We start from the raw sequence: 12,398 nt of genomic DNA, 5'->3' as shown, positions 1-12,398 counted from the left end.
CACAAACTATAGCCTTTGGTGCATGAAAAACATATATATAAAGAAACATCCATCTTCTTGCATCCTAGCCCTTTCCTCATTTTATTCTTGTGGGTGCTCTACCACTAAGTGGTGGGACCATAAACTGCTTCAACAAATGTCAACTCATAGCTTTGTGCATGTGTTGTGCCACTCTATAGAGTGGCACAGCACATGCACACAGCTTGTATGAGTGCCCTCGCCAGTTCCTTGTTTCCACAAGACACCCTCACACTTTTTCTAACAAATTACTCAGCCCAGGCACCAGTTGATGAGTTTGGGATTTATTTTGTCTGCTGTTTTCCTTTATCGGTGCCGTTCAGCTCAGCTAACTTTAAATTGCACAGCTTGAAGCTGGAGTGTTGCGGCATGTGTCCCTGACCTGCTGCACATCTTCCCTCTGTGTGCGACCATTGTACAAGATGCCTCCGGAACCACCTGGTTTGCTTGTATTGCATGGGTGTGTCAATCACTTAGGAGACACCGGAATTCATCATTAGAAAGAAGAATCAGGGGTAAGTACAGGATGTTGCCCAGAGGTATTCTGAAAAGCACTCTTCCTGCCTGTGAGGTACAAAGCATCCCCCCAGGATGCAGATGAAGACTTTAAAGAAAGTGGAGCTATGTGTGAACCCTATGGAACTCCTTAGCTCAAGGTCTTAAACTCATATGTATATGGTGGTAGCAAAATTGTCTGGGACCTATCGTTCAGGTAGGTTCTGCACCACCACTCTAATGCCTTTCCTTCGATGCCGATTTCCTTGAGCCTGGTCAAAATAATAGAATGATATACCATGTTGAATGCTGTGGACAGATCTAATAACATCAAGACCGTACATTCTGCCTTGTCCGTAAGGATTTGAAGGTGATCCACCACAGCTAACAGAGCCATCTCTGTGCCATGTAGTGGGCGAGACCCTAACTGAAGCAAGTCAAGTATTTGTTCACTGGCTAGCCACTTAGACAGGACATAATGAAGGTGTTTTTCCACTATCTTCCCACCAAATGTCAACAGAGAGATGGGTCAATTTGCGAGAACGTCGAGATCTGCATTCGCATTTATTTTAATCGCTGCACTACCTGTGCTTTTTTCCATTTCCATGGAACACCTCCATTCGGCATGGAGTTATTAGAGCTCTCCAGAAGAAACTGACCAAGGGATTCAGCCCCTGCTTTCTAATTAAAGGGGGGCAGAGGTTCCAGGGGAGATCCTGATTTTAGGGCAGCCATGATTGAAGTGAAGTTATCAGGCATTAACGGCTCATATTTTTCCAGGTGGGTATTACTATAATTTCCAGAACCCCTCTGTCTACCATCCTGCTCACCCCAACATGGCTAAGACCCTCCTTCTCAATCCTTGAGTCACAATCTGCCACAGAAGGAGATAAGGATTTCAGAATATTAGACATCTTCTCGTTGAAAAAATTAGACAGTCTACCTGCCAACTCCAAGGAGTTCACAATTTTATTTCACACACACATAGGAGAGGAAACGTTATGTACTTTCAAGAACATTTCCTTTGCTGAGTTCTCGGCCTCCAGCACTTTCTTGGTAAGGAAGGCTGATTTGGCGGAGAGCACCTGCCACTGGTAATCCTTCAGGGCCCTTTTTAGTGAGTCTGTTGCACTACAAGTGTAGTCTGCATGCCAAATCCTCTCTAGTTTTTTTGCAAGCCAGCGCAGCCTCCCTCAAAGCAAAAAGGTACCAAGGAGCAGTATCTACATGGATTACATCTATGACCCTTTAAGCAAGCAAGCACTTTGTATATGCTGATACAATCCAGACTGTATAGCAGCATAGCCTTCCATCCCTGAGACATCAACTACTAGATCTGTGTGATAGCTTAGCCCATGTCTGTTTCGTCTTCAAATTAACTTTAGGTCTTGTTACAACCATCTGCATTGGGTGGCACTTGCACAAGAAAGGTATTAACAAAAGGTCAGACCAAATTAGAGGCATAGCTTCCTCACAGTCTAGGAAGTCAACTGATCCAATATAAGGTCAAGCGTGTGGCTTTTATTGTGGGTAATGCTCCTCACTTTAAGCCCCAGTGCCTCCAAACACAAAATTAATTTGTTCACCAATGAACGAATGACTGGCTCAACTCATATATTAAAATCTCCTACTATTAGAAAGTTAGCATACTCCAATAAGAACAGGAGCACCGGATCCAGGAAGGGATCAACAAATGCCTTCCCAAATACAGGTGGAAGGTAACAAACTAGGCCACAGAACAATGTGGCAGCCGTCAAGAGATCTTGAACCCCATGATTTCTGCCAAGGGGAAATCTGGTGTAGGTAACTCCATCATAAGATTCTCTTGGAGAATGATTGCCACCCCACTTCTGTGGTGATTAGACCGCAATTGGTGCATAATTTTGAACCCATCTGTCCTCTATAGTTTTAGGCTGGTTTGAACTTTTGTGCCATTGTTTATTTTGGGTTCCCGCCTGACACTAGACATTGGATAGCGTTAAATTCAGCTTAGAGATCCCTAGATCACTGGACAGGTCTCTTCCTCTCATATCTCACTCAGAGAGCAGTCGTCTCCCCTTTAAAACGCCTTCAGCAGACACTATCCCTCACAGCTGTGCTTTTCGAGCAAACGCTACCCGGTAAAGTTGGGCTCATTTAACAGGCCTCTTTGCGTAAAGCTGTACTCGCTAAGCAGATATGTACCCTCAATTCTGCCCTCAGTGGACACTCGCATGCTTTTGAAGCCGTGGTACAGGCACGCAATGTCTCTCGTGCAACTGCGTCTAACTGGTCATTAGCTGTGGACCAGTTGCTTCTGTGCGCCAGGTTTCCGTGATGCAAAATGTATCATAAATTCCATCAACTAGATAGTCACGGATTTCTGGAGCATGCTTTACCAGCAACTTGGCATTATTCAGACCACACTGTACCATTAAATTGGCAAGCCTCTCCCCTTTCCCTTTCCAACTAGTTCCATGTGTCTTTGCACCACAACATTCCCTTCCTCCTCAACCTTTGTACCCACCACCTCCCTGTAGGTCTTGTACATTGTCCCTTTACCACACATTATGCCCCCATGCTCAGGTGCAGATACCCTCTGTTCTCCCAACTGATCACTGGCGGCTCGCCGAGGGAGTGTTGCGTGGTGGTGGGACAGGCGAGGGGCAAGGTGGGGGGAGTGGAGTCCGACATATGACGGACAGGATTAAGGTGAGTAACTAAATGAATAAAACAATTTACATTGCGCATGCTGCAGCGCCAAGTTAGTGATGCTTTGACTCCTGGACTCACGCCAGTCTCAATGCTACGCCTTTCATTCAACTCTTGTTTGTAATATCACGCTAAGAAGATTGTTCTCCTTGTCTGATACGGACGTTTTCGCTGACCCCCCCAGAATAACGTTTTGCTTACACACGTCAGTGTTAAGGGCACGGCCGTGACCATACATTTATTTCATGGTTCCAGGCTGTTCTCCAAAAACAATAGAAGAGTCTTGTTTTAGCAAAAACCATTGTCCTGAAGATGGTCTGATGGACTGAAGCCACAAAGACTGAAACGTCGACTCCGCCTTCTATTCCGGAGACATTTTTATTACTCTCGAGTGACATATATTCTCAGAAGGAGATCTGTTGCCTTTAATTTGGTTGGAATAGTTGTTGGTCATGAATTTCTAGGCTAATTCAACTTCACTTCTTTTCATGACTTTTGCTGATTTATTCTTGTGTCTGTACTCCTTTTCAATTGTGTCTATATATAAAAAACTATGGGCCAGATGTAGGAGCCCAAATACCGGTCGGTAACGGCCGATTTCGGCCGTTACCGACCGGTATTTAGGATTTGGCATGTAGGGGGCATCTTATTTACAGAATCGGTAAATTTACAGATTCGGTAAATATACAGAATCGGTAAAATACCGAATCGGTAAATTTACCGATTCTGTAAATGAGATGTAGGTGGCACTTCAGAGAGTGCCACAGGCCCTTAAGAGTCGGTATTTTACCACCCAATCCTATTGTGTGGTAAAATACCGAATACAGGTGTGCATGCACATCTGTGCATGCACACCTGTGCAATGTGACACACAGACATGCCCTTAGGGCATGTATGTGTGCCACATGTTACACGTGCCTGTATTCGGGGTGCTAGAGGGTGTCAAAGTGACACCCCCTGCACCCTTGCAGGATTCGATATTTACCGATTCCTATGGGCTTCAAGGCCCATAGGAATCAATGGGCAATACCGATTTTTACAGAGTCGGTAATTCAAAAAAAATATTTATCTACATCTCCCTCTTTCTAATTTACCGATTCATAAATACCGAATCGGTAAAATTCGGTATTTATTAGTCGGTAAATTAGAATTACCTACATCTAGCCCTATATTTTCAAACAATTAGGATCCCCGTGTTTTTGTATTTACAAACTGCATTGATCGGTGTTGTCTAATGACACTTTGGTATTTGTTCCGGATGGACTAACCCTCTAAGTAATTTTAGATGTATATTAGTTCATTGTAAACAAATTCCCTTGTAGGCACAATTTACCCTGTATTGTATTGCTAAAGCCTCCAAGGGTTTATTGTGTCTCTCAATTTATTTACTGTAAGTTAGTGATGCAGCACGCGGAAGGTAAATTGTTTTATTTATTTAATTACTTACCTAACTCCTGCCCGTGGTATGTCAGACTCCCCTCCCCACCCCCCACCCTGCCCCTCACCGCCCCGCCCCACAGCACTCCCTTGGCGAGCCACCACTGTAACTGATTATTCACAACTAGAGTTTATTGATGCCTAGAACATGTTCATGCCCTAGTCATTTCCTTCTAATATCCAGCAAGCATGCCCAAGAGTAGCTCACCTTAGATTTGGAACTCCTTCCAGCTTGGATCGCACTATGCCCCCTATACGGACTCACAACAGTTTTACCCTTATAGGGCTTTACCGACCTGTACATCAGTGCAACCACAAGCGCACTCAATTTCAAAATGTCACCCAAAAAGAGAAAATGGCAACAAGGAGGCGGAGCCTATCCACCGCAATAACAGCACTTCAGTATCTTTTCTCTCAACAGCTCTCCCACCATGTAATGAGGAGCTATAAACGCCCTCCTCCCTTCCCCCCCATATTGCACTGTGGGAAAGAAACAGTACACAACCCAGCATTTTGTCTCAATGCTGCTCCTTACATCCTGACTCCAGTGGTGGCCTCAATGCATCAGACAAAGGTCCACTGATAGCCAGTCTCACCTAAATGGCAGCCTCATCTGACCAGTGAAATAGGAGGGAGCATAGTCAACTGAAGACCTCACAGGGCCCTGTAAAACCCTGGGTTCTCAGAGAATTACCCCAGATCCTCCTTAGCACCTTTCAAGAAGGATTCAGTAAATCAGGGTGCATTTGGACTCCAAAATGGCGAAGGTTGTCAAATAGGCAGTCCTTGATGCACATTTCACGTGTTTACTGTAGCATTATGTGCTAGAGCATTGATGCCAGTTTTTGGAATATTTATTCAGGCCCGTTTCAGTCTTTCAGTCATTCTCATCACTCTAACTTGGCCTTGCCGAGTTTTGTTCTCAGACCTGCTGAATGTGCTTAAGGAGGACCTCATATCCCTCTGCCAGAGGAGTGAATTTCCATGGAAATTGTTTGAATGTTTGTTTGGGGAATATCATTTGAACACATTGGACTCTTCGCATAGAACATAAATATCTGTAGCTGATGCCAGGATGTTCTCCATTAGTTCTCTCACCAGCTCAGTATAGTAGCACTTGGCTGACTTTTGCTATTGGATCTTGCATTGGATCTTGCACTGGCTCTTGCACGTGAACCTGCTCACATGTGCGTGGGACATTGACATGTTTTTTCACTGCATCACATCATTTGGCTGAATCAGGTGTGCTGGTGTACAAATGCAATTAGTAACCTCCGAATGACTGGAATAGGCCTGGGAGACCTCACCCAAGACCAATGAGGTTATCAAACATATTTAATAAGCCGGATATACCGGTTTCCCTTGATCGGACATCTAAGTGCCTATTGGGACCCGATGACCATTGGCCTTGTAACATGAATTTTTTTTATTGGACATATAATTGGCTAAGTGCTTAAGCATGCTGCAAGCCCTAAGCGGATGAGAATCACACACTAGTTATTATTAAAAGGTGATCTGGAGAACCCTCCCACTGGCTTCACAACAACACGCAGCTGAGGGTGCTCACGTGCAGAGAGCAGGAATTTGTGAAGCTTATGATGCAGGTATGCTTGTGTTGAGATTAAAACCAGAAGTCACACCAACCCCAGATTTGGATAATGGGAGCCTACTGATTCGCAGTATCTGAGTCACAATAAAGTTAACTTTCTCCTTTGATGATGTTTTAGATGTCGTGCAGTTATTTTCTTTCGCAATTATATTAATAAATTGGGGATTTGCTTACATGGACCCTTTTTCCTTAGTGTCTTTTAAGCACTCAAATCCATGTGCATATCCGCTGTTTTACACCCAAGCTACTTACAGGAATCTTTATATGGGCCACGTTTTTATTTCTGGGCAAATATTTTAATTTTTTTTATTTATTCCGTGTTTTATAAAGCCCGGACATGATCCAATTAGGGTATCAGAGCGCTTCATAATTACATAGCCTAGAAATTTTTGTGGCAGGTTTGACACAAAACATTAAAAGCCATTAGAAAAGACAAGTCGGACTTTGTGAAAGGACAAAAAATATATAGTCCTATTTCCAGTCTACTACCCATCTTTGTTTTTTTTCAGAATCATTCACTGTATCATTTCACTTCATTATGAGCCTGACGTTATTTGCCATCAACAAAAAAGGATTTGCTCTACCGGTTCATGTTCAAGAAGAAAACAAGTTACTTACCTGTAACTTTAGTTCTCCGGTATTGGAAGCTTTCATAGATTCACTTGCTTGAATCATTCCCCGTCTAAGAGGTGGGAGTACTCAGTACATCAAAAAAGCAATACTTAAATCAATACAAAGCAGAAAAAAGGCCTAGGCCCATTTCAGTTTCGTAACCCATAACTCTTGCTTTGTAAAAGAGACCAAAAACAATCTCTGAACCAATCAGGACCCTTCACCCTCGAACACCCCTGAGAGAGCCTTAGCCCTTCAGATTTTCCGAGCACTTGTGCCCAAGATAATCCTGTACAAAACGCAAAGGTGAGCCTCTCAGGGGAGGAAGGCAGGTCACATGTGAATCTATGAAAGGTTCCAATACTGGAGAAAAACAGTTACAGGTAATTAACTTGTTTTCTTACTCCAGTATTGGAACTTTCATAGATTCACATGTTTGAATCAGAGTAGCTAGAGGTACGTAGCACATTTTATTCTGCATCGACATGAACGCATGCAAGAGTGTCCTTTAAATAGGCAATCTGTAGGGAGGAATAGTTTTACCTGAAAAGCCATAGAACCTCCAATTGTTAAATATTCCATGCTTAACATCTATAATTGTGTAAACATCATAGAGAATAAACAGTTCAGTTGGAAACCACTATATTATAAATCTCTACACAAAGGGAAATGCATATATAATAACATTTGCAAATTCTTACAGTATAAAGGAAGGAGGGATGCAGGAGAGAGCTCACCGTCACTGGAAAAGGTTCCTCAGCATCGCCTGTCCCACTGCAACATCATTGTTAGCGGCTGCATCCAGGCAGTAATGCCTGGTGAAGGTGTGTGTACTCTTCCAGGTAGCAGCCCTGCATATATCCTAGATAAGTACTCCAGCAAACAACGCAGTGGATGTAGATACTGCTCTCGTCGAATGAGCACGCACCTGTGCTCCTAAAAGGTTCCCTGCTGCTTGATGGCAATACTGGATTGCACTCGATATCCATCGAGCAATCTCCCTTTTGGAAAGAGGATAGCCCTTTCTGGGCACACTGAAGGACACAAAGAGCTGTGGCAATTTGCGAAAAGCTTTTGTTCTTTGTAGATAAAATTCCAGACAACGCTAGATATCCAGCGAATGAAAAGTCCTCACCGCTGCAGTAGACGGTTGAGGGAAGAACCTCTTAAGGATAAGAGGTTCATTCAAGTGAAAGTCTGATGGTACTTTGGGTATAAACTTTGGGTTAGTACAAGGACAATTCGATCTTCTTTAAACTGTAGAAAGGGTTCCTGTATGGTCAGGGCCTGAATCTCCCCAACTCTCCTGGCTGATTTGAGTACCAGGAGAAGAGCTACCTTCCAAGACAGGAACGTAAGGTCCGCCTTGTGAATGGGTTTAAAGGGATGTTTCATGAATTGTGATAATACTATATTCAGCTTCCAAAGAGGTGGCGGAGGCTAAACTGGAGGAAAGGTATGAAATAATCCTTTCATTAACTGTTTTATGATTCTCTCCGACGATAACGACGGTCCTGAGGACGTCCTCCTAAAACGGGATATAGTAGCTAGATGGACTTTTATTGACACATGTGCTAATCCAGACTTTGCTAATAGTAGATTGTAAGGAAGAATCTCATGAGATGCGGATCTTAGAGGATGAACATTAAACTCCTGGCTCCATAAACAGAATCTTCTCCATTTCATCCTGTATGTCTTATTCGTAATCTATGCTCGGGCATTTGAGAGAATATTCCTGCATTCAGACAGTAGTTCTAGATGTTGAAATTCACAGTGCTCAGGAGCCATACTGCTAAACATAGTGACTTGGGATCTGGATGTAGCACTTGTCCCTGCCACATTGTCGATAGAGATGGATGGGCTGAAGGAGAATAGGTTGTTTCTCCGACAGGAGTAGAGGCTCTGTGAACCAATGTTGTCAGGTCCACTATGGAGCAATGAGGATTAACCTGCACAGCTCCCTCTTGATCTTCATGACTAGACGTGGCAGGAGGGGAATCAGCGGAAAGGCGTAGGCAAAGACGCCTGACCATGCCATAATAAACTCATTCCCCCTGGTTGGTGACGCCAACTTGCAAAGAAGCTGCATTTTTTTTGTTCTGAGCTGTCGCAAAGAGGCCCACTGTTGGTTGGCCCATTTTAGAAAGATACTGTCTATGGTTCCCTAATTGATCTCCCACTTGTGTCAGGTTGACTTGAGTCTGCTTAATGTGTCTACCTTAACAGTTTGGTCCCACGGAAGGTGTTCTGCCCTCAGCGAGAGTCTGTTTTGAACAGCCCATCTCCAGTTGCTCTGGGTCTCCTGAGACAGGGGAAGGGATCTTGTGCCTCCCTGCTTGTTGAGATAATGCTTTGCTGTTGTGTTGTCTGTCTGATTAGCACAGTCGAGTTCCTTATCCTTGGCAGAAAAATCAGCAATGCTAATCTCACTGCCCTGAACTCCAGTAAACTGATGTGAAGTTGTTGGTATTGACTCTGCCAACACCCACTGGCCTGGTGGTCTTGCAGGAAGGCCCCCAACCTTCCAGGGAAGCAGCGGTGGTGATTGTAATGACATCCCCAAAGGAATCTACTACTTGACGCCATTGCCGATCCAGCTTCTCCTGCAATGGACGCATCCTTAACCGGCAGAAAGGGATGAGAGGGATGCATGATGACATTGTTCCCAGGAGTGACTTGTAGAGGCGTACTGAAAGTGACTTGCCTTTTGCGAATGTTTGGGACAGAGAAGTTAGTTTCTTTTGTCCCGAGACAGAAGCTGCTACTGGAGCCAGACATTTTGTGAAAATTCTTGGAGCCGACTTGAGGCAAATGGAAGCACCTTGAACTGGTAATGGCTTCTGGCTACAACAATCGAAGGTCCTGCCTGTAGGAGGGATGGATGGGGATATGAAAATATGAATCTTGTAATTCTATGGTGGTCATGTGATCTCCTGGTTTTAGGAGCAACAGAATGTCCTGAAGGGAAACTACGTGGATGGACTGTTTGAGATAAGTGTTTAGAGTTCTCAAATCCAGTATCGGACGCCATTGATGCAAGTTCTTGCGAACCAGAAAGAAACGGGAATAAAATCCCCTCCCCCTCACAGAGATTGGCACTAGTTCTATTTCCCCTTTTCAGAGCATTGTAAGAATCTCCAAATGCATGAGAGGTAGATGTTTCATTTCTTGGCATCCTGGTTAAGTACATGGAGGGATCTGAAGGAACTCCAATATATGGCCAAATTCTATTAGATTGAGGACCCATCAGTCCGTGGTTATTTTCTGTCACAGGTGAAGGTGAAAATAAATGTGCCCCCCCCCAGGGGGAACTTCTGGAAAAGTGGAAATAAAAATAGCCGGAGCCTGAAGCTTGTCATTGACGTCATGAGGTGTCTTTTCCTGGACGTCCTGTTCTTCCTCTGGGGGCAGATTTAGAATACGCCCCTGACTGTTGCTACCATTGAACATACTATTGACGGTACGGCTGGGAAGATGTAGCGTACGATGGGCATCAATACTGTTGAAATCTTCCCCTGTAGGATGGCAAGCCCCTTCCTCTAGTTCCTCTAGAGGGCACTTTCCGATATTGTAGTGTCCCTAGAGCCTTCGCTGGATCAGTATCCTTCTTGATATCTTGAAGCGCATCATCAATGTGCTTCCCAAATGAAGCCTCTCCATTGAAAGGAAAGTCCAGGATCTTATTTTGAACCTCTGGTCTAAATGACGTAGCTCGGAGCCATCCTTGACAGCGCAAAATCGCTGCACCCCCCAGCGATCTGAAAGCTGTAGTTGCGACATCCATTCCACAATCTATTACTTCTGCAGTAGCTCTCTCTCCCTCCTGCAGAATCTTCTTCACCTGTGGTCTATTCTCTTATGGAAGTTGATCTATATACGGAGCCAGGTCACAACACATATGCCTGTCATATCTGCCCAATATAGCAAGGGATTAGCCGCTCTGACCAACAGAGCTGACATTGAGGAAAAACGCTTACCAGCATTATCTAGGCGACTACCCTCTCTATCCAGAGGCGTTGTAATGGGTGCCGATGGGTTTTTGGATTTTCATTGAGCTGTCTGGGAAATAACCAAATCTGGTTTGGGATGGCCTACCAAATAGACTGGAGCGTCCTCTTCGGCCTTGTATTTCTTCTCCAACCTGGAGAGTACTGATGTTACTGTTGCTGGCGTTTTCATGACCTTAAGTCCTTCCTCCAATACATGACTTTTGATCGGGAGAGCCCTCACCGATTTTCTATATGGCTCCTTAAAATCATGTAAGAAACATTTTGTTTGGGTAGCCGGCATAGGCAGGTCAAACCTTTTTGCAGCTCTTTCTAGCAAGTTATGAAACCCGCCAATATCCTCTGGTGGTGAGTCAACAGGTACCGGAGAAGGAGAAGGTGGTGTGGGAATGAGGTAGTCATCCCATTTTCTACCAGGATCTCTAAGTTCTCCTTCCTCCTGGTCAGGATCTTGTTGAGGGATTGATGGAGGTGATCCCTGTACGGGTTCGGCCAGCACAGCTTGACCCCTCTTTGGAGTAGATGGACGAGGAACTATTGATGGCATTTCCTAAGGTACAGGAGTTGGTGAAAATCTTTTCCTGTAGTCAGCCAACATGAACTGTAGGTCTGTCAATACCGAGGACAGCATGTAAACCACTTCCTCCTTATAACTCTGATGGTATTATTCCTGAGGAGCATAGTCTTGATATTCACCATATTCTTCCTCAGAATCATTGTCTTGACACTTAACCTGCAGCTGGGAGAGGCTACTCGCATAACCAGAAGGCCCCTCAACTTCTTCCTCCGAATCCTGCTCTTCTGAGATGGCAAAAGAGGTGTAACTTTGCTAGGTGATTTACCTTCAGGTGTGATTCTCCTTTTTCTAGGATTTTCTTTTCTGTCCAGTGTTTTTTTCCTTATCGATAAGCCCGTCGACAAGATCGCCGATAACATTGTGGTCGAAGCTGCAGCTGTCGGCGGTAACTTGGAAACCATCGGCGATGGTCTAACCACTGTCAACGATGTTGTTACTGTTGTAGTCGTCAATGACCCCGCCGTCGTAGTCGTCGACATCTTCATTGTTGTCGACGCCGTCGTCGATGATACCGGCGTCAAAACCTTTGCCGACGGTGACAAAACCTTTGTCGACGGTGACATAACCTTCGTTGATGGAGTTCCCAACTCCGCTGTGGACGCTGAGGCTTTTTATTCAGCAACAGGCGAACTTTAATCTTCGTCGACGACGACAGAGGAGGTTTCTTCGTCAACAGTACCATTGACGATGAAGATTTCGTCAACGTCTTTACATCAGGAGGCACTAAAGAGGGCTTTTTGAAGGAGTGCCTGACCTGAGGCGGTGTCTTAGGTGGCTCAGGACTCGCCTTTTTAGCTATTTTATCCCCCGAAGCATGTCCCTTCTTCTCCTTTTCATGTCTTTGAGGAGATTTTGAGGGACTGCGCACATAAGACCCATGAGTGGTCTTTTTAAGGGCTTTTTCTGGACGCTCCTCAGATGAATGAGCGTGAGGTGATCGTCTCCTATTCTG

General features: G+C 44.6%; 2 protein-coding genes across 4 annotated transcripts in view; one reads left to right on the top strand and one right to left on the bottom strand.

Moving 5' to 3' along the window:
- LIMD2 (LIM domain containing 2) overlaps positions 1-12,398 on the bottom strand; it is a 129,541-nt gene that overhangs the window by 2,348 nt on the left and 114,795 nt on the right. The gene's annotated exons all lie outside the window — the stretch shown is intronic.
- Positions 1-12,398, top strand: part of MAP3K3 (mitogen-activated protein kinase kinase kinase 3) — a 2,022,699-nt gene that overhangs the window by 1,947,149 nt on the left and 63,152 nt on the right. The window lies entirely within an intron of this gene.

This window comes from Lissotriton helveticus, chromosome 5_1 (assembly GCF_964261635.1).
Source record: "Lissotriton helveticus chromosome 5_1, aLisHel1.1, whole genome shotgun sequence".
In the NCBI taxonomy this organism is placed as follows: domain Eukaryota; kingdom Metazoa; phylum Chordata; class Amphibia; order Caudata; family Salamandridae; genus Lissotriton; species Lissotriton helveticus.
This window is presented reverse-complemented; position numbering and strand designations above follow the sequence as displayed.